Genomic DNA, 26,497 nt, shown 5'->3' on the forward strand with positions numbered 1-26,497 from the left:
ACAAAGAGGACTGTGGCAAACTAAAATGTATGTAATATAATGTGGTACAAAAGAACAGCCTCTCTTTTTCTAACGTTAGAGGCACAGATGTAGTATTTTTGTCTTTTTTTGTGTGCAACAAATGACAGTACTGCAACATATGCGTGCAAGGGGATAGTTTTGAGGTTACTATATATACCTGAGCACTTTCTGAATTTCCTAACTTTTGTGCATTGAGACTTCTGTTTTAATGCATTGATAAGTTTTTTTCCCATATGCTTTCTTGTGCATTATTTGAGAAGCAAAAATATGAAAAACAAAGAGATGAAACAGTTTTTGGTGATGGAAGGATGAAGTATAATCCTGCATTTGGAAGGCTCCATAGGAGGTGGAACTACAGTTGTAGGCTGATCCACAAAAAGCAACTCACAATGTATCTTCTCAGGCTTCTTTTCTTTTGGGGAGGTGTCTAATCTAAACGTGAGTATGAAATCTGAATAAGTCACAGCCCATGATGGTCTGGCTGCAGGTGACTCTGTTGTTTCTGTGGAATCCTAGGAGCACCGTGTATCAGAAGCTGGAATCAAGCTTAATAAGTCTCCCATAGAATAATGCAGAGATACTGGACAAGCCCAGGGAGTCAGTACTTGGTTACTTGGCAAGATATTAAGCAGATATAATTGCATGGGGCGGAGTGAGTGACGGAAGGCTACATAGGAAAAAGGAATTTTGAAGAAAGGGAGTGAAACCTCCTGGTACAGCAGGATACTCCCAGATGAGGACAGCATGAGGAAATCCAGAGTATAAAGATCCTGGTGTCAAACCCACTGGATTCTTGGGAAGCAGCCACGGCCATCGTGCCACACCAACACATCCAGTTATTGTGGAATTCACAGACTTGGGTGGGCCAGCTTCCGGGGTTCCGCAACCTGCTTCCTGATTGGCCACATGATCTTGACTCTGACTGGTGACCATATATAAATTTTTTGCTTCCTTTCTGGCCTTGTCTGAGCAACAAGCCACTGCCTGTTAGTTGCTGCTTGGGCCCTGCCTTGTTGCCTCACTTGACCCTGCCAGCTACCTCGCTGTACATTCTCCTTGGATTGGATCTCCTGGCTATCAAACCTCTTTTGTGAACTCTGACCACTGACCTGGACTGCCCTTTGACCCACCTGCCCCCTGAGTATTATACAGAGCTCCTTGTGGGAAGCGATGACAAAGAGACTTTATCCTACGAGTTGCTGAGCATCCCTCAAATCCCATTGACTTTGATTTCATTGAGAATTGAGGCCACAGCACCTCACAGGAACAGGCCCTTTGTCACCTCTTCCCACAATTCACTCTGTGAATTTCCTCATGCTGCTCCTTATTCTGAGAATATCCTGCTTGACCTGGTACACCGTGACTCTTCAATCTCTTTCTTGAAAACTGTTCTTAAAACTTCCTTTTTCCATGTAGTATCCCTTCGCTTACCTCCATTCCAGCCTTTGTTCTGGACTTTTTCAGGCTGTTTATGCATTTTTTTTAAAAAAGTGTCTATTTGTGGCAGTACAGCCAATATTTTGAAACATCGGTGCATAATAGGGCAAGATGGTCATGAATATAATCAGAAGCTAGGAATTGTAGAAATTTGATATGGGAAGTCAAAGAACATGAGGACAAATCTATGGCTGGAAGAGTTAAGGACAATAAGGAGTATTTTAAGTGTATTGTGTACAAAAGGGATCCTAACATTTGGTTGGTCTATTACTAGACTGAAATGTTAGAATTGTCAAGAATAATGCAGAAAAGGCAGACGTAGTTAATACGTATTTCTGTTCTGTATTTGGGGAAAAAAACAGGTAATGTGTTCATATCATATGATTAAATCATTTCCATTCCAACAGTAACTCAGGAGAATGTTAAACAGCTACTAAAGTTAGACCTTTTTAAAATCAGCAGGTCTGGATAACTTGCATCTGAGAGTTATAAAAGAGTTGGCTGAGGAGCTTGCTAGACCGTTAATGCTGATTTTCAGTAAGTCTTCAACAGCGGGGAAGTTCCAGAGGACTGGAAGAAAGCTAATGTGCTAGTATTTTAAAAGGGTAAATGGTATGATCTGGGCAATTAAAGCCGTCAGCCGGATGTTGATCAGAGCAAAATAACGGGACATCTGATGCAGAACTCAATATATAAAAAAATTAAAGAAGGGTAATATAATTAATGTCAATCAACATGGATTTATGGAAAGTAATATACTTAGACTTCTGTAAGCCATTTGACTTGGTACCATATGACATTTTTATTAAAAATCTAGAATGATATAAAATCAACATGGCACATATTAAATGGATTAAAAAATGGCTAACAGGTCTCAAAATGTAGTTTGTAAACAGGGTATCATAATTGAGCAGGTGTTTGTAATGGAGTGCTGCTGGGACTGGTTCTTGGCCCTATACTGTTTAACATTTTGATTCATGACCAGGAAGAAAACATAATCATCACTGAAAGTTTGCAGATGACCTACAGATGGGGGGAGTGGTAAATAATGAAGAGAACAGGCTGCTAATACAGAGTGATCAGGATTGCTTGGTAAGCTGGACACAAGCAAACATTTTGTGTTTCAATATGGCCGATTGTAAATGTATACATCTAGGCATAAGGAATGCAGGGGGCCTCTATCCTGGGAATAAGAGAGAGAAAAATATGTGGGGGTGTGGAGGATGGAAAATCAGCTAAAGATGAGCTCCAAGTGCAACACTGTGGCCAAAAGGTTGAATGTAGTCTTTGGATGTATAAATGGGAATATTGAATTGGAGTAGCGAGGTTTATATTACCTCTGTATTTGGCACTGTGATGACCACTGCTGGAATACTGTGTTCAGTTCTGGTGTCTACAATTCAAAAAGGATGTTGATAAATTGGTGAAGGTTCTGAGAGGAGCCATCAGCGTGATTAAAGAATTAGAAAACATGCCTTATAGTGATAAACAGATTGAGCTCTTTAAGTGTATCTTGACAATGAGAAGGTTAAGGGGTTCCTTGATCACAGTTTGTAAGTACTTACATGGAGAAAATAAATTTGATAATACAGGGCTTTTCAACGTAGCTGAGACAGGTATAACATGATCCAGTGGCTGGAAGCTGAAACTAGACAAAATCAGACTCACAGTGTGGCACAAATTTTAACAGTGTGTGTGTGTGTGGGGGGGGGGGGGGGGTAATTAACCATTGGAACAATTTACTAAGGTTTATGGTAGATTCTCCATTACTGCCATTTTTAAAATCAGGATTGGTTGTTTTTTCTAAAAGATGGGCTCTAGTTCAAACAGGAATTTATTCAGGGAACTCCTAAGGCCTGTGTTATTAAGGAGGTCAGACTTGGTGATGACAATGATATCTTCTGACTTTATCATCTATAAAAGATTGACATTTAAATGAAAATTGCTAGATTTCCACAAGTGCTGTAGACCTGCACCTCCAGTCTACTTCAATAGGATTACTCACATAGGTAAGGCCTTCTCACAAGGGTAAGAGATTGCAGAATCTGTCCTTTAGTGAATAACACTTAGTAAAGATTGCAGGGTCTTAATTTCTGTACTCTTCTCTTTGCTCAATTGTTAAGTCCTCAAGAGCTCAAACATCTCAGTAGCAATGAGAGTGATGAATTATCTGCAGTGTCAGCACCTGGTAAATACCACTGTGGACTCAAACAGACAAGAAATTAGCAAAGGTCACATTCCCTATTTGAGACAACACATGTCAAATGTGAACTTTCCTTTTTTAGTTTAAGTGCAGAAAGTGTCTGGAAAATTTTTTCTTACTGGATTGTCAAGTCATTTACACAACTGAATGAACTTGTTTAAACTTTAAAACACTTTTTAGCTGCCATCATAATTGGAAAAAAACTCTCCAGCACCCCTGGTCAACTTTTGAAAAAAGGTACAAATGGCTGAAAAGGGGTCTAAAATGGATCTTAAATTTAATTAAACTGTGATAGTGTGACCAATGCAACAAAAACAGAGTGTGTGTTGCATTTTAAAGCGAACAAGTACAAAACAATTAAAAATGAGCAATTTAAAACCACGGTTCAAGTCTTGTAAAGTGAGATTTTGAATAGTGTTACTTATGTCTGGGCATCTTTCCAACTGACAGGGTAAGAAGTTGGGTTTTGAGATTGTAACCTTTTTTATGCACTCTAAGCTTCCTGAGACTCCACATAGTATTGACATCAGACTTTATCGTGCATCACAAGACACTGCATGAAGAGCACTCTAGGAATGTTTACATCCTTTTTTTTATCTACAGTCTGTGCCTCTGAGCATTAGCTGTTGAGGGTGAGGCTGGTGTTATCAAGAGAGACATTTATTTTTAGTTTAAAAAAAAATCACACAGCTGGATTTCACTTACTCCACTAAAGCTTTTGTGGCACTAAAGCTTTTTGTGTGATATCCGTTGAATATACAGGAACTGCATTTTAAGTCTAAAACTTGAACATATTAAAAGCAATGAAAGAAGTAAACCAGATCAAACTGTGATTGGATAAACAATAACAAATACTGATGTACGTTGTAACTATATAAGTATTTCAAAATATTTGTAGACTGCACAACTTCCTTTCTTTACAGTAAAAGCAGCAAAGAGTCCTGTGGCACCTTATAGACTAACAGACGTATAGGAGCATGAGCTTTCGTGGGTGAATACATGTGGGATGCATGTGACATGCATCCGAAGAAGTGGGTATTCACCCACGAAAGCTCACGCTCCTATACGTCTGTTAGTCTATAAGGTGCCACAGGACTCTCTGCTGCTTTTACAGATCCAGACTAACACGGCTACCCCTTTGATACTTTCTTTACAGTGATATTGGAGCAAAATATGGACTTGTCATTAGAATTAAAAACACAATAGTAAAACAAACATATAACAAATCTTTAAGACATTTTAGGTATTTGGTTTTATCTGCATTAGCTTAAACAAACAAGCACCACATTAATCTCAAGATTCATGCAAATGAAATAAACCTTTAAGGTTTTATTATATTTAGCCAGAGTACAAAGTAAGGCTCATCTGCAAACAGGTCTACTCATACGCATACAATTACTCATGCTTAAGTGTTTGCAGGATCAGGGCCTATTTACAGTGTTAATTCTTAGTGCAAAATGGCATAACTGGATACATTTGTAATCGGGATTGTGTTGGTCTGACTAGCGAAAGTCATCAAAGGGCTAAAGACAAGTATACTCAAATGCAGAATAACTTGCAGGTTGAATGACTGATAGGACTCTCAGCTAAGAAAAAGATGTGTATTATTAATCAGATACTCTGGTCAGAAAAGAGCGCTCACAAGATAAAGGCCACATTCGTTGACTGTTGTTGACTACAGTATGTCAGGTGCTATTCACAGAGTTGGCACTAGACATCTATTTCTGTAAAGCTGCACTGCATTTTTATGCCTCTTTTACAATAAAGATGTGATTGCCAAGATCCTTTTGGGAAATGTTTTGAGGGTTTTGGTTTCATATCATTAAAAGCCAAATATTCCTTTGTACAATGCTCCTGCCTCTTACCATTTTGTTCATATAATGGACGTGACAAACATAAGCCCAGAGAAGTTCAGTTTTTTTGATGTCCTAGTACTGAACTTTCTTAAGAGGAAAATATAAGACTTAGCTGTATTGAAATGATCCAAGATTTTTTTTTTTTTGGACTGCATTTGGGCTTGGATTAGTAGGGAATTGACTGAATGATATGCCATGTTTATAAAATCAGGAGCACCTATCTATTTTCATACAGATCTCTTAATAGAGATTAAACACAAAATAAAGCAGAATGCATGAACAGTGATATTCCCAGAAGCAATATTGCAACTTGTATGCAATGTAATTACATTTTGTACACTTGCCAATTAAGCAGTTGTGCTTTAGAGAAAAATTACCTTCGAGAGATTGAAGAAAAGCATCGCAGAGCAGTAAATCAAATCAAATATATATGTATCACAGTATTTAGTGTATGCAGTTAAAATTTAAAAACTTACTTCTCTATTCAGGTGACACACTGCTGGTAGCATGCATAATGAGATTCTGTGTGTGTCATGTGGCTTTTGTGGAATAGATTGGTGAGTATTAAACCATTTTGTATTTAAAATATGACTTTTTGGGGGAGCCTGGTGACACATGGACCTGAGAGATGCAAGCAATTGCATCTCCCTACCTATTCCACCTGAGCTTCTTTGCCTCCCATCAAATAACCTGGGTCGGGAACTAACTAAACTAGTAATTGGAAAAAGAGGGAAACTCAGAATTAACTCCTGGATCTACACCACAATTCCCATAGAAACTGGAAAAAAGCAAATAAAAACAATGAACAGGAAGAAATCTTTTAAACTGTGCTGGGGATTTGGTTTGTTTTCCCCCCACTCTCCACCCCAATCCTTTTGCCTCTTTTCAAACTTAGCATAAGTCAGACAACTGGCATGTGGCATGTTTTGTAGATGGATAAACAGTGCCACGCACACACACACATACATGTATGTATGTGGCAGACAGAGGCTTCAGTATGTATTGATAGCCAGCCAGCAACTTATTTAATTTACTGTGGTGGAGGAGGGAGTCTTCTATGCAGAGAGACATCCATGTTCCATTTGCGTGCTGCACAATGCTCAGCTTTATCCTCCAAGGTGTAAGTTAGAGGGACAGATGTATGTATAATTCAAACATTTCCAAACTCTGCATTAAAACGACGAGATGCTCAACAGTGGCTCCAGTCAGCAAAGTCCTTCCAAATGTGATACTGCCACTGGCAGACCTGAAGATGTGTACTGAATACGTGCTGGATTGTGGGCGAGTCAGATAAAGAAGAACAGTTTTTGCAAGAGATGGATATGGATATATTCTCATTTGCCAACGTAGCAAAGGATTTAAACTTATAGCTTTATTTAAGGATTTTTTCCATCCTTGATACAGGCTTAGTCTGAATATTCCTGTCCTGCTGTATGCCTGGGATATTTGTGTACTCCCTTAGTTAGTCCTACCTATCTCAGGACACATCCTGTCCCAGTGCTCAGTGCCATCAGAAATAGCTTACCCATAGATACAGGTGTTTCCTCTTTCTGCTGTCTTGTACCCGACTTGATGACTGAGACATTGTTCTCATGTTACTTCCGAGACATCGATCAGATTTCTTTGTGTCTCCACAGCTAGGTGGGAGATTTCCCCTTCCTCCCCGCAACCCCAGTAAAGAAGCATCTGACTCCATGTCACACCTGCTAGTTAAGTATGTCTTTCTTGTTGGTCTTGATCTTCTCCTAGTTTGTTGACTAGCTGGTTGAGGAAGGAGACTCTTGAATGTGTATATAGGGTGAGCAGATTCATCGTCTGATTGCAAACCTGAGAAAATAAGACAAACTGTATGTTGGTGTCCATTGGACAGTGATATTCTGATTGATGGCACTTCAGTCTAAAGATAGTACCTGCAGATTCCGGTTGTTTTAATTATGTAATATTTATATTGTGGTATTCCCTGGCATCCCAGTTGGGACCAGGGTCCCATTGTGCTAGGCACTGTGGAAACACAAAGGAAGATATGGCACCTACTCTGATGAGCTTACAATTTAAGAACAGTTTCCACAGTAATTTCCTGTTCTAAATAATAGGGGGAAGCTGTGCTATCTCAGATACCACAAGGGCTGGCTTTAACATTTTTTGCCAGGCCTGTGAAGCACTAAGCTAGCAGCTTCCCCCTCCTCACTTCCTTTAGAAAAAGTATTACTGGTTCCTATACATACTCCTCCCAAAGAGAAGGAAATAAACTGATGTTTGTCTATCATAAGTTGCACCCACAATCCTATTTTTATATTTAAATAGAAGTTGGAAGTTGTAGACATTCAGGATTATAAATCTGCTTGTACTAACTTTAGATACCCAGGTTTGTAAATCATGCTTTATGTGACTTGACGAAGGCTACCGAGGCAGCAGGTGTCAGTGCTACCATCTGAATCAGTCGATCAGCCCACTAGGGCAGGCCATACTGCCTTACATGCAGTTGAGCTGCCTGTCCTTGTTTCCAGAGGGGACTCTGGCTGCTCAACAAAGGAGATGTCTCAGCTGCCGTGAGCAAGCTGATCTGGAGCTTGTTGGAGTCTAGTGCCAACCCTAGTAACCTAGGCAACAGTGCCCCCTACAGTTGTGAGCTGATCTGGAATCTGCCTAAAAATAAAGGACCTCTGGCTATAATTGTCCCAGACCACAAAAGCCAGCCCCGGTAACTTAAATCAGTGACAAGATTTCCGCCCTAGTGATCAGTTCCAATTTTCAAGGATATCTTTGTAAGAAAGAGACTTGGAAATTCTATTTAATGAAATCCTTATTTCTAAGTCCCAGGATTAGTGGAGGCCTTCAGAAGCTGTCTGTGTGTCCTTGTGTTGGTGAGTGTTGAGGTTTTAATGATAACCACTGTAACATCTGAGCTATCCCTCAGTTAGAGTGGGAAAGGCCTCTCAAATCATAGGGAATATAATTTTAAATTTTTATTAAAGTTAATATTTAAAATTAAATATACACAAGTTAAGAGGGAAGGTACTGTACATCTGGGGTCAGGCTTGAGTTATGAGAGTATCGGTTACAAGGATCACGAGATACATACATATCACATAACCAGCAAAGACCCAGATTGGGGGGCGGGAGTTTTTAAAGCATCAGTGGATAAGTGGGCTCAGGTACACTGGCCCAGGGAATGTATTAAGAGTCCAAGTCAGTATCAGTGTAGCGAATAAGTACATGGGTGGGGTGCGTCCCTGGGTTCGTCAGGGAAGGAAGTGGGTTATTTCCCTGGTCGGCGGTCTCGATTACTCAACCTGGTATTGACAGTGTCCCATGATGTCTCCGGACCACCTGATGGTGTCGGACACCGTGAGCTCTCTCATGAGCTGGGCTATTAGACATTGAGCTTAGCCAAAAGGCCAAGAAGTGAGCTGCTAACATAACTTGTGTAGGGATTAATCAAAGAACATTGAATCTGTTCAGAATGTGGCTAACTTGCTGGGGCATTTGGGGCAGATCTTAGAAATCAGAAGTAGAGCCGTAACAATGGTAAGTATTACTGTTACTTAAATAAAGTTTATTATACTAGCATCTTTCCTATGGTCTTTTTTTTTACCTTTCTTATAACCTCAATAAACAGCCAGTGTTGGGGAATGAGTTTCTAACAGATGTTATACTAGCACTTCCAAGAGCTTTTTCACCCGAGGATCTCAAAGCATAAATAGGTTCAGTGAACTGCCCAAGATCACATATCAAGTCTGTGTCAGAATTGGGGAAAGGATCCATGTCATTTGATTCCCAGTGCACTGCCACAGTTAAAGTCAGCTTCTGTGTCATCAAACAGGGAAGATGTCACTTTGTTTTGAATACTGTAAAGCAGAACATACTGAAGGGGAAAAAATGCAAAAAAACCTCAGAGGTAAGATCAATTAGAATGAGCTTCAGAAGATTCTGGTCACTCATCTAGCAGCAGTTACCTAATGACTCTAACGGGATTGATGCATCATAGATTGGAGTTTCACTGTATTTCAAAGATGTTATTCCGTCATCCTTTATGTGCCTATACATAGTATGTATGTTGCAGCTTGTGTTCATTTCTTCAAGTGGCATCCAGGTATTTGGAGTAGAGGAAAAATCCTGCTTAGCAATGTAATGAAATTACAGGGCCCCTTATGTTAGGGATGCATCATCATTTTCATTATAATGCCCCCCTTATTTTAGGGATTTTATTAATTTTCCAGTCCATAGCGTACTCTATTGTGCCAAGTTTCCTTCTGACAGTCCAGTTTTATTAGAAACTTAAAAAAAAAGCACCAAGAGATTTTTTTGTTAAACTATAGAGATTTAAATTTAGAAGCACTGCAGTAAGTGGGAATGAACAGGAATTCAAACTAACACTCAATTCTTTTATTCCTTTTTGAGATGTGGGTGCATTTCTGAGGTGTAGTGCCAGTGAAAGAACCCAGTAATTGGGTCTTATGATCTTGATCCATCAAAGGCATGCTTAACTTTATGCACTGTGAGTAAGTCGTGTGTCAATGGGACTACCCAGAGTGAATAAAGTTACACATGTGTTTATGTCTTTGCTGGATCAGAACCTAAAGTGTTAACCCTTTAAATGTTAGTGCATATTTGTGAACATCACAGTGTGTTCTGTTATTTACAGTGTGGATAAATATTGGATGAACTTTATTGGAAGTTGAAGGAGATCAGCACCTTCCAAGATATAACTAGTGCCTTGCGGGATTGGGCCATAACTGTCACCTTCAATGTAGCATTTGGACTCTCTTGGTCGAAGAATGTTGCACCTTTCTGATTCTGATGCATACCTTTTGCCTTTTGATGTGATTCCTTTTCTGTTATACAGCATATGTATTACAATACTGTATATGTAAATTGATTACTGCAGTTTTTTCTCCAAGTCTTGCGCATTTGATTATTCAGGAGGCTGGCTGTTGAGTCAAGTTTAGTTGTGTGATGTTTTATTTTTAGCTCGTTGCGTCTAGCTTTTGTATTGATGCTGTCCATCTTCTGTCGCATTACTTCTGCCCCTTTACAAGACTATATGAAATAACATAATTTGACGTGTCAATATCTTTGTTTGGTTTCATTTATCCGTGTCATTTACGTTGTTCATCCCAGACCTGAGTTAAAGTCAGTTGTTCATGTTTTTCAGTATAAACACTGAGCTTCCCCTGTATTTGGCGCTGGTATGATGTGGTCTTGTGGAAGATTACCAGCTGTCTGAATTATGATGCATCATTAACATTTGAGCTATAAGGAGGAAAGACAAGCAGATGAAGTGTGTTTGATATTAATGAGGGCTAGTTTCAGGAAACAAGAAATAGATTCATAAAGAGGGTAAAACCTATGCTGGCTACAGCCGTCCTGCATGAATGTCTTTTGCAAAATATTTCCTGGCCTTCTCATCCAATTAATACCAGATTCATTCCTGACTTCATTTTGCAGTTGCATTTCTTGCGGTAGTGTAGCCATTTTTTAGGATCATGTATTCACAGGGGGCTTGATTCTCCATTGCCCTGAAGATTGTAATGTAATTTACATTAACATTCTGATCTGGCAGCATTTTACAGCAACCTTACACTAGTGTAATTGAATACAAAAGGTGCAGAACAATGGACAATCAGACCGAAGTTACTCTTTTTCCCTGTACTACCTCCGCCACCGCCCTATTGTCCTCTGCACTTATCAGTACAACTTTAACAAAAGCCTCCTTAGTGGGAGCAAATAAGCATAGGTACAATCCAAGTGTTAGAAGATCATTATCACAATGGAATAATTGCATTTTGGTACTTGTTTTGATTTGTTAGCTGGAAGATTAGTTTAAAAGCAGGAATGAAAATGAATTTGTTGTGTAGATGATTATTGTAGTCTGCAGAAGGTTATTTATGGATTTTTACTTACAGTACATCTTTAAAGGAATTCCCTCTGTGACTTATGTAGCAGTGCAATTTATGGCCTTTCAGATAGGCTAAGTAACTAACTAAATAATTCTATTGGCTAGAACTGAAGGAGGAGGAGAAATAAAAGGGAAGGCCACCCTGATTTGTTGGCTTTAAGTTTCAGTTGTGGAAAGGAGTTATTTAAATTTCCAAAACAAACAGATAAAAAATAATGCATGCTTTGCACTGGAAAAATAACCTGACCCCAGTGTCTTTCACATTAATCATATCATGTTACTGCAGGAGAAATGCTTGCATAATCAGATACACTGCAGGGTTTTTTTTTGTTATATAATATGTTTTAAAATAACTAACTTGACACTTTCCCCCTCCTTCTGTTTGCAGATCAAACCAAAACAAAATGAGCAACAAAAGATAAACTGTGCGTATGTTGGGAATCTAAATATTGAGGTGCTGCTGAATGCAGTGGCCCTGTAGATGTTTTAGATGGAAGTAAAAGTGGGAGTGGTGTGCTCAGTTTAACCAGCAAGCTTGAGGGGTTGTGTAGTTTAAGGGCCAGCCTGCTGATGAAGTTAGAGTTGCTGACAGGTCATAGACAAACTTTGAAATGCAGAAAGGGGCTTGATCCTGCCACTGGAGCTCCTGGAGATGTTGTGGGAGTTCCGTTTGTGGAGGACTTTGCAGGAAGTTAGAGAAAATTCTGGCTATAGGTCGTATATTCTGCTGTTGAGTTTTAACTGGCTACAGAACTCTCAGTTGCTAACTGTTGAGTTCTAAGGGCTTAGAGGTTAATTGTGCACAGAAAAAAAGGGGTTTAAAAACATATAGTGCGTCACTCAGGTTTAAATTTATTGACTGATTTGACTGTATTGATCTAAATTCTCTGAAATGCTGTGACTATAGAGCTGCACTGTCTACTCTGTTGAGCCCTTAGTTTTGATGTCTCCTCTTCTGTGCTAGAAAATCATGGGTTGCTAAAAGTATCTTGAAATAAAATTAGCAGCATGATTGATTGCAGATGAACAGACAAGTTTATTCCCAACTTGTGGGGTTTTTTGTTTTTTGTTTTTAAATGATCACTGGGAAGAAAACTGTCTTCTACATTATGACTCTCTTGGGTGTCTCTGCCATACAGCGTTTGACCAATAAAGTGCCCTGGCATAGCTTTATAGGCACACACTGATTGTGACTACTTGAGCTTTCCTTATGCCAGTGGTTCCCAAACTTGTTCCGCCGCTTGTGCAGGGAAAGCCCCTGGCAGGCAGGGCGGTTTGTGTACCTGCTGTGTCCGCAGGTTCGGCCGATTGTGGCTCCCAGTGGCCGCGGTTCGCTGTTCCAGGCCAATGGGAGCTGCTGGAAGCCGTGACCAGTATGTCCGTCGGCCTGCGCCGCTTCCAGCAGCTCCCATTGGCTTGGAGCAGCGAACCGCGGCCACTGGGAGCCTTGATCGGCCAAACCTGCGGACGCGGCAAGTAAACAAACCGGCCTGACCCGCCTGGGGCTTTCCCTGCACAAGCAGCGGAACAAGTTTGGGAACCACTGCCTTATGCTATGGTTATGCCATTATGGGGAGATTGTAAGGAGAAGGTTCACAGAGCTCTAACTATCTCAACTGCTGATTAGTTACATAATTTTGGATACTGAATTCATATGGAAAACACACCCCTCCTACTTTACTTCTAAAATGAACCGTTCTTCTTCAGAACCAGAGGAGGCCTTTGATCGTCCATTTGGTTGATAATCATTTTCTTCTGCTAGGTAAAATAGAAGCATTTGCATTTCTGGTTACATAAAACAAAACAAATTACTGAACAAAGGAACCAAGATTTTCTTGTGTAGCAGCCAGGCAGCAAAGCATTCCCTAATTTAAGTTTCTGGAAACTCATCAGACAGATTTCATACCTTTTCAAACTGCAGTACACTAGTATTGACCTCAGCCCTGCTCCCCAACCCAAAAAAGACAGCTTACTATGTTACCTAGACTATAAATGGCATTTCATCAACCTATGCAAGCACTATTTAATGCGTCTCCCCGAGTTTTCACTGCATAATGGATGGCAGCATGGAAATCATGTTTTGATAACACATTTGTTGAGTAGTTCTTGCTTTCTTTAAATAGCCAAAAGGGGAACGGGATCCTCTCTTAATCCAGAGTACTCTCTTCTTTGATGAAACCTGTGCAAGGAACTACAAGAGGCCGGAAAATAATTTGGGGTTGACTGGAGTCCCTTGTACAGAGAAGAGGATGGGCTTGGGGTTGTGGAGTTTTCAGCCATCTGGATTTAGGAGGCTCCACAAGAAGAGGAAACCCTAGATCAGTGGAGAAGGGGCTGACTAAATGGAAGACTGCCACTTTGTGGTGTTCATCTGCCTTCCCTGCAGCTTTTGGATGGGAGCCCCAGCGTTTGTGCATTAGCAGCTACGGAACCAATGTGGGGGCATTACAGATCTGAAGGAGACAAAGAGAGGTTAAAGCCCTGCTTTGTCCTCCCCTTAAGCCCAAAATTCAGCATAGCCCTAGTGGAGGTGCTTTTGCCATGAGTAAGGCGTGGGGAGATGCTGCTGCTGCTGCCAAGACAGTGACCTCCTCTACCTCTGCAGTGATGGGAAAGTGCGCCAGCAAAAGATCCCAGAAGCAGACGGGCTGATCTGGGTCTTGGACAAGAACAGAAAGGATGCAGTCCTACAAGGTGCTGAGCACCGTCACTTTGGGAGATGAGGATGTTCAGCAGCGCTGAGGTGGCATTATGCAGCTTTGCAGGACCAGGATCCAGTACAGTCTAGGCACTGAGTCTCTGAACATCTGCCTCTGCTTTTGCTATGCCTGAATTTTTACTGTTGAGACTGGCATGCTGGAAGGTTTTTTTTATGCAGGGTCTCCTCTGCTGACCAGGCTGGCTGAGTTTGAAACAAAGAAGATACAGTTCTGGGGAACAGCAGAAGAAGCTCTTATACATGGAAGAGTGGCTTATTTTGCATCTCTTGGAAAACTTAACAAAAAGTAGCGTGCTTGGCTACAGCTGTATGAAACTTCCAGTGATTTTATTTAAATTGCATTTATTACACTGATCATCTGTAGTGTATCTGCAGACTAAACTGAAAGAACTCAACCCCCGGCAGATCTCTAAAATAAAGAGTATCTGTTCTTGAAGAGATTACTTGTTGATATTCATAATTCCTTCCAACTGAGAGATTATTCTGTCTATTCTCCAGTGCACTTGGAGTTGTTTTGTAAAGTAACACTGTTTCCAGCGCTGGGTAGCCTAAGAGCCTGATAATATAACTGTCTTTAAGGCAGATGCTACAGTAAAGAGAAGCAGTCGTCAGTCAGTTCTAGGATGACTATTGTCAGATACAAGTGGTCCCTTTCACCGAAAGACCATACTTTAATATTAAAATAAAAAACATAACGACTAATGAAATGTCAGAGTTGAAGGAACTCTTTAAAAGCTCTTCTTTGGAAGAGTTTGCTCTATTGACATTTCTAAGTTAAATACATTGGCATATGTCTTCTGCAGTGGAAGAGTATACCAGACGTTGGGGGTCAGATTACGGTGGGGCTGTAGACCGGAATGTTCAAACTTGGGAGCCAAAGGTTGGGCCCTTACATCCATATTTAGGCATCTAAATAGGTGGCCTGATTTTTCAGGGGTGCTAAGCTGCCTCACCCTTTATTTAAGTCAGTGGGAGTTCTGCCATTGATTTCAGTAGGAATAGGGTCAGGCACATAGCAACCATCTCAGTGTTAAGATGCAAACAGGTCATAGCTCCTCCCTCTTGGCTATGTTAAAATCACAGTATTGAATGACGATGCCGGCTAAGTGAACGTCACACGTGAATGCGACAGAAAATGCTGATTGTAGCACTGGCTATTTTAGGGCATGCTTGTATCAAAAAAGACCCACAGTGTGATCAGCACAAACTACTGCCAAGTTGCTATTTCATGTCCTTAGTGTCTGGCACTGATGCATGGTTTTGCTGTACTAAGACTCCTGTTAGTAATTTTGGTTTTTAAATATGGAGTATAAGCTTTAAGTAAGCCAGTATTGGGTGCTGAGCAAGATTTATTTTATGAGGACTGTGCTGTAATTTGCTGTGTTATGCACCAGGAAGTTGAGAGCATTAAGATAAAATCTTTAAATAATGTGCAACGAATTCTTATGCTCAAGAAGTAACCGTTATATGCATTCTGTAATTATAGAGTACAAACCAGATTTGATATAGGAATTGTGGCTTAATCTCTTTCATTCCATTCCATTTTCCCCTGTGGTGGTATAGAGAAATAGGAGGTATATTTTGTTTTCAAATGTAAGAACACAGGCTCACTGTGGCCTTGCTTTTAATGTTGCTTCACGGGAGAATTTTCATTGGTAACTTCTGTTAATGCTAATGAGAGTTATGCACATACAGTTCACCTGCACGATGATAGGGGAGAAAAAAAAATCTTTAAATTCTCTATCCGCCAGAAAATATATTACTCTAAAATGTGCAGTATGTCACAGGGAGTAAACTAAAACCATGGGCTTAGTGGTTCCACTTGAACGTTCACCTGTAGCTAATATGTCTGCCGCCACCCTCACCCCTAAAACAAATATATGTAACAGTCATTCTAAAATGTGTCCTTTATCCTTTGTGTTACAAGAAATAGAGCATTTCTTGAGAGTAATAAAAACATGGCCCAATGATAGATACTGAGATTATAAAACAAAACATACAGGTCACTAATGTAAAGTTGTGTGAATGAATTCTAGTAGGTTTACTTTATGCTTATGATTAATACACTCTTCCATTTAAAGCCATTAGGTATAGTGCTATAATTGATTTAAACTAAGTGCAGTTAATATTTTTGGTTATAAATTTCAGACAAGCTGGTAAGAAATCATAAAAAAAAAAAAAGCTCACCTCCCCCCAACAATTCTTCATGTAAAGCGACCACAATTTCATATTAGCCTCCATACAAAACAAGCGGCAGATTCTTTTCATGCAGTCAGATTTTGCTGGTTAGTTGTGTATGTGACACCTAGTAAAGACTGGTTGTGTGTTATGGAATTACAGTAAGTACGGTAATGTGAGATGTTGTGACACATCTTTTGTAAGGGTTTCTATCAAAAGGAAGAAAGTAAAGGGCTATACTTAATCAGTATAAATGTCAGTAGCATATTTTAATAAATTCTTGATTTAGCTTGGACTGTTTGCAATTGCATATTTAAAAGGAAGCTGCCACCCCCTTTCGAAGGTATGTGACATTTAAAAGATCTGTAAAGAAGATTGGTTTGACAGCTTCAAATTACATTTGAAAGAGTTTTTTTCCCTTTCAAAACAGAAAATGAACACTTCCTATTTTAAATGTCACCGCAAAGACATAAACATATTTAATCGAATTATATATTTAATTTATGTAAAATGTAATTTTTTATTCATGCAAGAGACTCACTTGTTACATTTTAACCATCTCGGAAGCTTAGCAAAGGTAGTGATTTGAAACTACTGGTCCTTGTGACTCAAACATTGTTTAAAAATTTCTCAAAATCTTAAAAAAAATTAGGGTTAGGCGTATTATTGAGCCCCATTGGATCCTGATATTTTGTTACCCTTTGGCTCGCTTGCTTTCCTGAGCAGAGTTTGGAACTTTATAGTGCAACTATAAACCGTAATTAAGGGAAAAGTATAACTCAAAGACCATTTGGAAAGACTGTCATATATTTCCTGGACGAAAGAAAGCATTTGGATACCTGGGCCAGACACCGACGTCTAGTGCATAGTGTGCACTGCTGCGTACTCGGATTCCTGGGCAGGAATAGATTGTTTAAGATGCACAGCAATACAGCATGGCTTAATTGTGTATGGTCACTATCACATCATTACTTCTAGTGCACAGCTGCTACAACACTGAGTTGTTTTAATAAGGGGTGAGCCTAGGCAATAACAATGGAAGAAGTGACGCAAGTAGGGTGTGGCAGTAGTATAATAATACTTAGCACCTTCTGTTGTTTCACAAAACTTCTCTGGCGAAGGTAAGTACTATTATCTCCATTTTATATTTAGAATATTAAAGCTCTTTATCTTCCCAGGCCATTGGAGGTTGAGTACTGATGGAAGCATGGTTGATGTCATCAAAAGGTTTTGTATTGTCTCCCACAGGAGGCTGGGAGAAACTATAATGAGCTGGTGAAAAAATTTTGGATTTTAAATTTTTTTGATAAAAGCATTTTTGCACAAAAAATATTCCTGTTTTTGACCAGCTGTAACAATAACCCAAGCCTATGGACTGGTCTAGAAGATCTCCAAGAAAACCAATGAGTAAGCAGGGAAAATTTCCACTTTATTACTCTTGCGTGTTTAAATGGAAATATGTATTCTATAGTATTGTTTTATTGCAGATTTAATATAGATGTGTAACAATATAAAAATTTATATTTCCACTGAAATATATAGCAGGAATAAAATTTCAAATAAAAGATAACTATTTGACATTTTGTATAGTCATTCTCATGCTAGTTATATAACACATTGGGTACTAACTTGATATGATCAGCCAAAAATGAAGAGAAAGCTGCATCAGCAAGATTTTCAGGAGAAACCCTTACCACTGACATTCAGATGTTCAGGAGTCTGTCTTAGCTGCTACATACTTTACTATGAATTGTAAAAGTAGAAGTTGCCTTGAAAAATTAAGGTCCTGAGAACCTGATTTTCTACGTAAAATATATTAGGCTGTGTTGGCTCTTTGAAAATATATTTACATTGCATTTCAGAAAGGTACAGTGTTTAAAAGTTATTAGGGCTGTCAAGTGATTAAAAAAATTAATTGTTCTGTAGTTTCTGCATCAGAGTGTTCCTCTTTTAAGACTTCTAAAAGCATGCTCCCTACCTCGTCCCGCTCAGATTTTGGAAGGCACTTCAGATTCTTAAATCTTGGGTCGAGTGCTGTAGCTATCTTTAGAAATCTCACATTGGTACCTTCTTTGTGTTTTGTCAAATCTGCAGTGAAAGTGTTCTTAAAATGAACAACAACATATGCTGGGTCATCATCTGAGACTGCTGTAACATGAAATATATGGCAGAATGTGGGTAAAACAGAGCAGGGGACATACAATTTTCCCCCAAGGTGTTCGTCACAAATTTAATTAACGTTTTGTTTTTTTTAAACGAGCATTATCAGCGTGGAAGCATGTCCTCTGAAATGGTGGCCGAAGCATGAAGGGACATACAAATGTTTAGCATATCTGGCACGTGAATACCTTACAATACTGGCTACAAAAGTGCCATGTTCTCGCTTTCTGGTGACATTGTAACTAAGAAGAGGGCAGCATTATGTCCTGTAAATGTAAACAAACTTGTTTCTCTTAGCGATTGGCGGAACAAGAAGTAGTACCTAGTGGACTTGTAGCCGCTGAAGTTTTACATTGTTTTGTTTTTGAGTGCAATTATGTAACAAAAAAAATCATCTACATTTGTAAGTTGCACTTTCAGGACAAAGATAATGCACTACAATACTTATATGTGGTGAATTGAAAAATACTATTTCTTCTGTTTTCATTTTTATAGTGCAAATATTTGTAATCAAAATATACACTGATTTCAGTTACAACACAGAATACAAGATATATATGAAAATGTGGAAAAACATCAAAAATATTTAATAAATTTCAATTGGTAGTCTCTTGTTTAACAGTGCAATTAAAACTGTGATTAATCGTGATTAATTTTTTTGAGTTAATCACGTGAGTTAACTGCGATTAATCGACAGCCCTAGTTATTATCCATCCTGAATGTCCTATGCTGTGAGAGAAGTTAAATCTAAAATTAGAGGAGGGGGGATCCTATAGAGAGCAGTTGCACAGCAAACTACATTTCTCCACAGCATTGCTACCATGAATAGGCCAGAACCTCAGCTGTCTGGAGCTCACTATAACCTCAGCAGAATCAAGCCAAGTTACTTTTAAAAAGATGCCATTATATAATCAGCCCCATTATCCCTTGCTATAAGCTTTCTGTTAAGCCCTCATTAACCCACTAAATAATATCAAAGATCTTTTGTGCAGAATAGACAGAAGTCCTGCAATCACAATACCCAATGCAGAACAATGAAAAATGCACCAATAAGTATTTTAGCTAATGCAGTATATTAAAATCTGTGTGTGTAAATGTTAGCAAATGCAAAGGGAATCTAATAGCGACAGTGAGTGTAACTGAAGTCACATAAGGCTTAGTTTCCCTTCGCAAGCAACCTGTAGGAGTTTGAAATAGCTAAAGGCAAATGAGTCTAAAACTAGAGCAAAAACAGTACAGGTTTGATCAGTGGGGTCTGACATTTCAGTGCTCAACAATTCCTCTGGACTCAATGTCCAAACTGCATCACAGTCTCCTGATATAGTTATAAATTGCTCCACTGAGCCTGGATTACAAAGTGTAGCCACTTTTTCCTTGTGAGTTACTTGGAACTTGTGTAGATAACGTAACAAATTAATAACATTTTTGAAAATTAATTTTCCAAGGGATGTGGTGAAGCCCAGTTGCACAGGATGTTTAAAACTACACCAGACAAAGCCATAGAAAATATACTAGAGAGAGCAATCCTGCATTGTTCCTGCAAGTGTGACTTGATGACCTAGTATGTCTCTCTTTGCCCACCAGCAAGACGTTCCTATCTCGTTGCCTATACCAGAAAAGGACTGTGGGGCATGGGACGTTGGGAGGAGGGAGGTCTCATCATACAGAGTCTTCCATGTTTGCAGTATGGTACTTAACTTCCAGCTCAAGACATAAGCTCATGGTCTCTTTGGTTAATATTTGTGAAGAGCTTTGATAACAAAAATCACCATATAAATGTCAAGTCTTATTGTTTTATTGCTGTTATTCAGTTAGTAACTGTGGTATCTATCAAAGTGTTTCACCACCCCAGAGGCCTAGGGCTGGCACTCGGCTGTCTTTCTAATACCGGCCTCTGACAGTGCAGGGAGTTAACGGGAGCCTGCACTCTGATCACTCTTCCAACAATTAGTTACCCAGAGGAGGCTGGTTGGGGTAAGTGAAGTTAATTCTAATCAGGTGGGGGGACTGGGCAAGCTAAAGAGACAATTAGTCCATTCGCTCAAGACAGATAAGAGAGGCACAAGAAGGAAGGGCAGGGGAGAGAAGCAGGGCTAGCTGAGCCTTGAGACAGAGAGATCTCCAGGAAGGGAGACGACTTCTTCTGTTGGGCTTTGGGAAAAGGGCGGAAGATACAAGGAACATTGCACAAAATTGTAAATCTGTTGATGGAGGAGCCTGAAATTAGCAGCATGGTGTGGCTATCCAACCAGAGAAGTCTGAGCACGTTTCTGTGGAGCAAAAAAGCAGGAGCAGATCAGACCAGCACACTTTTGTTTTTGGTCATGAAAAAAGGAGCCCTAGTTGTGTCTGTGTAATTGGTTTGTCAAGTTCTAGTGCTCCTTTCACCCAGTGGTCTGTGCAGTAGAACATCCCAGTGTGAATTGCCTCATGTGTGCATGTCTTCTGGGCACCATGGGCCTGTTACAGTGCCCACTGAAACTAATGGGAACCTTTCTGTTGGCTTCAACAGGCTGTGGATCGAGTCCAGTATTCAATGTGCAGGCACTGTAGTATTGCTAGCCAGACTTTCTTAAATGCCTTGGTACAAATGGGAATAGGCAGTGTGCAGGGCCGGCTCTAACTTTTTTGCCACCTCGAGCGGAAAAAAAGAAAAAAAACCCACCCCGCGGAACCAAAAACAACCCCCCCCCCCGTGCTGCCCCGCCGAACCAAAAACAACCCTCCCCCCGTGCTGCCCCACCGAACCAAAAACAAAACAAAACGAAAACCCAGCGCCGCCCCGCCGAACCAAAAATAAAAACAACCCCCCCCCCGAGTGCCGCCCCGCCAAAACAAACCAACCAAACAAAAAAAACTGAGCGCCACCCCTTACAAGGTGCCGCCCCAAGCACGTGCTTGGTGGGCTGGTGCCTGGAGCCGGCCCTGGTGGCGTGGTTCGAATGGACAGACAAATGGACAGAAAAGCAGCTGTGTGGAAGCCAAATGAATTATGTCTCTTGTAATTGATTGAAGTGACTGTGCCTCTAACTGGGTACGAAATCACAGTTAAGAATTATAGTGTGGACTGGGCCGTAATGTTTGTGAAGTGCTTTCAAATCCTTGGATGATTGATCTAAAATTTGAAAAACCCACCCTATGGATTAAAAGTGCTGTACGAAAGTGCTTAAGATTGGCCTGACTTTGCCCCCATTTAAGTCAGTGGCAGTTGTTAGGATTTTCAGAATGAGTCGGCTATCTGTAAAGTACCAGTATAATAATAATAATTAATTATTATTACAAAGGAGATGCGGGAGTATAATATACATTAATTTAAATAGTAAATGAAATTAATAGAAAAGTACACCATTTTAAAGATATCCCTGTTTGTTTTAATGGGAAAAATCCTGCAATTTTCCATTTTAACTAAGTGACAAGTTCATTAAAATGTTTGCCAGTTTTGTTACTTTTTCAATTTTTCTACTGGCCCTAGGTACAACTGAGTACAAAGGAGAGTCTCAAAATGTGTGTGTGTTTTGCATTCTATATATAATCTTACATACTTATAATTTAAAACCAACTGGACAGAATTTTTTTGTACTGCAGATTTTCCATAAAGATTCCTTCCAGTACCAAGACTCCTGCATGTTGAGTTTTTGCCTATGGGGGATTTTTTTCAAAAGAGTTTGCTAAACCTCTGAATGTAGAGGGGGAAGCTGATAATGAAGTGATGATAGGACCTTAAATGTAGTATTGCAAATGTGGCTGTATATGAATATGGAAATAATTAGTTCTTTGAGTGATGGTCCCTATATGTGTACGAAATGCGAGTGCGCATATGCGCTGGAGCCAGAAGTTTTCAGCAACAGCAGGGTCCGTTGACCCATGCAGCCATCCTACATCGCCATCGGCGAAGTTATAAGAGGCTGTGTGGGGCAGCACGCCCTCAGTTCCCTGTTACCACATGGTCTGAATCGGAAGCCTCTTTTTGTGTGCTCATAGTTGCTACAAGAACGATTGTCCATTGTACATAGTTAGTCTGCTTTTTCGTCATAGTAAACCTGTAAATAGTTAGTCAGTTAGTATAAATAGTAGTCCCGTAAGGGGCCTCCCCTGACCGAGTTGGGGGATTATGGCTCGTGGTCTGAGGTTTAAAAATTGCTCCTCGTGTCCTTGATTGTTTTCTGTAAGTGACGAGCACACTCATTGTCTTTATTGCCTGGGCGAGGCGCACCTTGCAGCATGCTGTGACATTTGTAAGTCCTTTCCTTTGAGGACCCATGAAGCCTGCCTCCTGTTTCTCCACAAGTGCCTCCTGGAGGTGGCGCTCCAGCCTCGTGTGGAGTCCGATTGTGGACTTTCGGTTCTGGCATTGCACTGCCCTTCACTGGCGGTGCGTGCTCTGCCCTTGACTTCCCCCCCGGATCCTTCGGCTCCGCCAAGACATAAGAAAGTGGTGAAGGAGAGCCAAAAGTGCTCTTATGAGCACTGCACCAGGTCCCCGTCATGGATCTCTGCGGTACACTGTGTTCCCTCCCCGAGTTTGGCCCAGTCAGTTGAGATGTTGCACAATGACTCACCCTCCTCCAAGACAGGGCAAGGCTAGATGGCAGAGAGACCCATTGGCACTGAAGGTCTCTGTGATGACCCAGGGGCATGATAGTCCACTGGCGCGAGCCTCTCAGCCACAGCAGGATTTTCCAGGCTCTGTTCCAAGCACCCCTCCTTGTTTGGTGGACAACGAGATGTGTCCTGGACACTGGGACGGATGGAAATGCTGGTCCCTGCCACCCACCTAGAACTGCTGTACCCACCCTTGCTGCTTCTCTCGGCTCTACAGCCTCCAACATCAGTGGATGCGTCGTTCCTCCTGAGTCAAGATCCACCTCCACTGGTCGTGGCACCACCCACACTGATGGCTCCACCACTTCCGGAGGCATCTTTGGACTTGGAGGGCTTCTTGGTGGCAGAACCATCCTTTTTCCTGGGCTCCCAGCATGATTCGGACTTCCGAGCATCCGTCTCACCAGATGTACTACACTCTGGTCCCACTGGGGTGGTACCCACATCCTTGGGGCCCGCAGTACCACCAGGACCTGACCTCGTGGCAGCAATGGCCCTGGGATCCTTATCACCAGCTGTACCCACCACTGGTGGCATCACAACCTCCCACCTTAGCCCCTCTGCCGGAACCGGTTGGCTTGGACCCAGAGCTTGACCCAGCACCACCAGTACAACCAGTCCCAACAGCAGCAGCCTCTTCTGGACGAGGCCTGTATCCCCGTGACCCTCTTGTCTCCTGATGATCATTATCTTATACCAGGAGTTGCTGCAGAGGGTGGCCTTTGACTAGGGCATCCCTCTGGAGGAGGTCCAGGACCAGCATCACCAACTGCTGGACATTCTTCTGCTGGACTGGCTCGTGTAGCTCTGCCTATTAATGAGACCAACTTACCGACTGCCCGGGCAGCGTGGTGCACGCCGGCATCCTGCGCACCAACGCCCAAGAGGGCAGAAGGCAGGTGCTTTATGCCAGCTAAGGGGGCTGACTTCCTGTTTTCCCTCCCTCCCACCTCAGATCTTGCTGGTAGTGCACATGGCCACGGCACGGGCACATCAACACTACTCTACCTCCAGATAAGGTAGCAAAACATAATATAATATATGGAGATATCCAATCTCCTAGAGCGGACCCTGAAGCCCCCTGCCTTCACTAGCAGGACCAAGTACTGATTTTGTCCCAGATCCCTAAGTGGCCCCCTCAAGGATTGAACTCACAACCCTGGGTTTAGCAGGCCAATGCTCAAACCACTGAGCTATTCCTCCCCCCTGTTAAAGAAATGGATCTAATAAGACCTGTGCCTATCACAATCTGGCCCCCATCTCTTTTTAAACTGTAAGTTCTTGAGTGCAGAGATCATGCCACCCATATATTATTATATATTTAATTTATCTCATAGAATTGGAAGGGACATTGAAAGGTCATAGAGTCCAGCCCCCTGCCTTCACTAGCAGGACCAAGTACTGATTTTGCCCAGATCCCTAGATGGCCCCCTCAAGGATTGAACTCACAACCCTGGGTTTAGCAGGCCAATGCTTGGGGGTGCTGGAATTGGGGGCACCAGCGGGCCAGCTCCCCATAACTGGTGTAGGTGGGTTAGTACAGTGGATAAGGGCATGGGCAGAATGGCGGTTTAGGTTGCAGGGACGGGGGGGGTGGAGACTAAATCCCAAGAGACTGGAGGGTCAACCACAAATCTTTTATAGCGTGCAGGGTGCCGTCTGTTTTAGTGGAGAATAACTTGTCCTCATCAAAGGGGAGATCCTGGTGGATTCACCCCGCCGAAACAAAAGCACAACCCCCCCCCCCCCCAGCGGTGTGGGGGGGTGCACATGCACATCAACATACTGGAGCTGCGTGTGGTTGGCCTGGCTTGTGGGGACGGATAGCTCAGTAGTTTGAGCATTGGCCTGGTGGATTGGATCTCCTTGGGAAAACCAGATGATTGGAGCCATGCCTCCCGCCTCATCACCACTCCCATGGCCAGAGAGCAGGAGGACGTATCTGCTACATCCACTATAGCTTGGAAGCTGGCATTGGCCACCAGGTGGTCTTCCTCTAGCAGGGACTGGAATCATTGACGTTTCTCCTGTGGGATGTCCTCCAAGAACGCTGCCAGCTTGGCATAATTATTAAAATCATACTTCGCCAGCAGGGCTTGGTAGTTTGAAATGCAGAATTGCAGGGCTGCTGAGGAGTGGCATAGATAAACAGATGGGGCAGCACCAGAGCCCGGTTGCTCTGCATGGAGACTACCTGCCTCTGGAACTGGTGTATCTGCCACAGCATCATGCCCATACCTTCCGGGGATGCAGAACTCCCTGGCGGATTTACTCAGCTAGACCTGGTACCTCAGCCACGAGTGGGAACTCCATGACCCACTCTCCATCTGTCGGGTCTGGGGCACCCCCCTTTTGGATTTCTTCACCACATGGGTGAGCCGCAAATTCCTCCTCTACTGCTCCCGGGGGGTCAGGACTCCAAGGGCGACGACCTTCTTCTTCCATGGTGCGGTGGCCTCCGGTACGCCTTTCTCCGCATCCCCCTTCTTCCCTGGGTCCTCCGCAAGATCTGCCGAGACCAAGCCACAGTCGTCCTGATACCCTCACGCTGGCCTTGGCAGCTCTCGTTTCCTGATCTACTCAGACTGTCTGTGCACCGGCTGATCAGCCTCCCCACTCTGCCAAACCTAATCATCCAAGAGAACAGCAGGATTCAACACCCCAACCTAGGCCCGCTCCAACTGATGGCCTGTTTTTTGGATGGGGCTTGTGTGTAGACAACGCCTGTTTGTCGCCTGTCCACCGTATACGTACACACAATAGATAGGAATCCACGAGGGTGTGCTACGCAGCACCATGGAAGCGCTTCACCTGGGTGCAATGCCACCACCTCCCCCTCCTGGCTGTTTCTGTGCCTAGACTACCTCCTGGAGCTCAAGAACTCAGGTCTCGCACTCAGTTTGATCTGCGGCACTTACCAACCATCTGTCCACTGGGGGACTGTTTATCCACCCTACTACTGAGGGACCTGACAAAGTGCTTCCCACAAGTCCTTACCCCATCCCCTCCCATGGACCTCAACCTTGTGTTGTCTGCCTTCACCGGCCTCCCTTTGAACCATTGGCCACAAGTTCCCTCACTCATCTATCCATGAAGGTCCTCTTCCTTGTGGCCATCACTTCTGCCTGGAGGGTCAGCTAACTAGTGGCCATGATACGTCTTTCACAAAGACTCCTTGTGCCTTCACTCTAAATTCCTCCCAAAAGTCCTCTCTGAGTTCCATCTTAACCAGTTCATCCATCTCCCGGTCTTCCATCCTAAGCTGCACGACACTCCGTGGACAGGATACTTGTAGAGGAGCGGACTCACCCCTGCGGCACCTTTTACTGGTCATCCAGGGAATAAGCTCACCAGCCTCTGGAGTGCCCTCTGCAGGCTGGTGATCCGCCTTGTCCTCTGCTGGCACCTGTCCTTCCCAGGAC

General features: G+C 42.1%; 1 protein-coding gene across 25 annotated transcripts in view; it reads left to right on the top strand.

The window, feature by feature from the left end:
• Nucleotides 1–26,497, top strand: part of CTBP2 (C-terminal binding protein 2) — a 226,210-nt gene that overhangs the window by 11,728 nt on the left and 187,985 nt on the right. For 3 of the 25 annotated variants that reach the window (XR_010589516.1, XM_065553549.1, XM_065553545.1), the window contains exon 2: nucleotides 11,805–11,841. The exons of the other annotated variants lie outside the window; for them this stretch is intronic. The gene's annotated coding sequence lies outside the window, so the exon portion shown is untranslated. The remainder of the gene's footprint in view (nucleotides 1–11,804; nucleotides 11,842–26,497) is intronic. 25 annotated transcript variants of the gene reach the window in all.

The sequence above is a fragment of the Chrysemys picta genome, chromosome 7, assembly GCF_011386835.1.
Source record: "Chrysemys picta bellii isolate R12L10 chromosome 7, ASM1138683v2, whole genome shotgun sequence".
NCBI classification, from domain to species: Eukaryota; Metazoa; Chordata; order Testudines; family Emydidae; genus Chrysemys; species Chrysemys picta.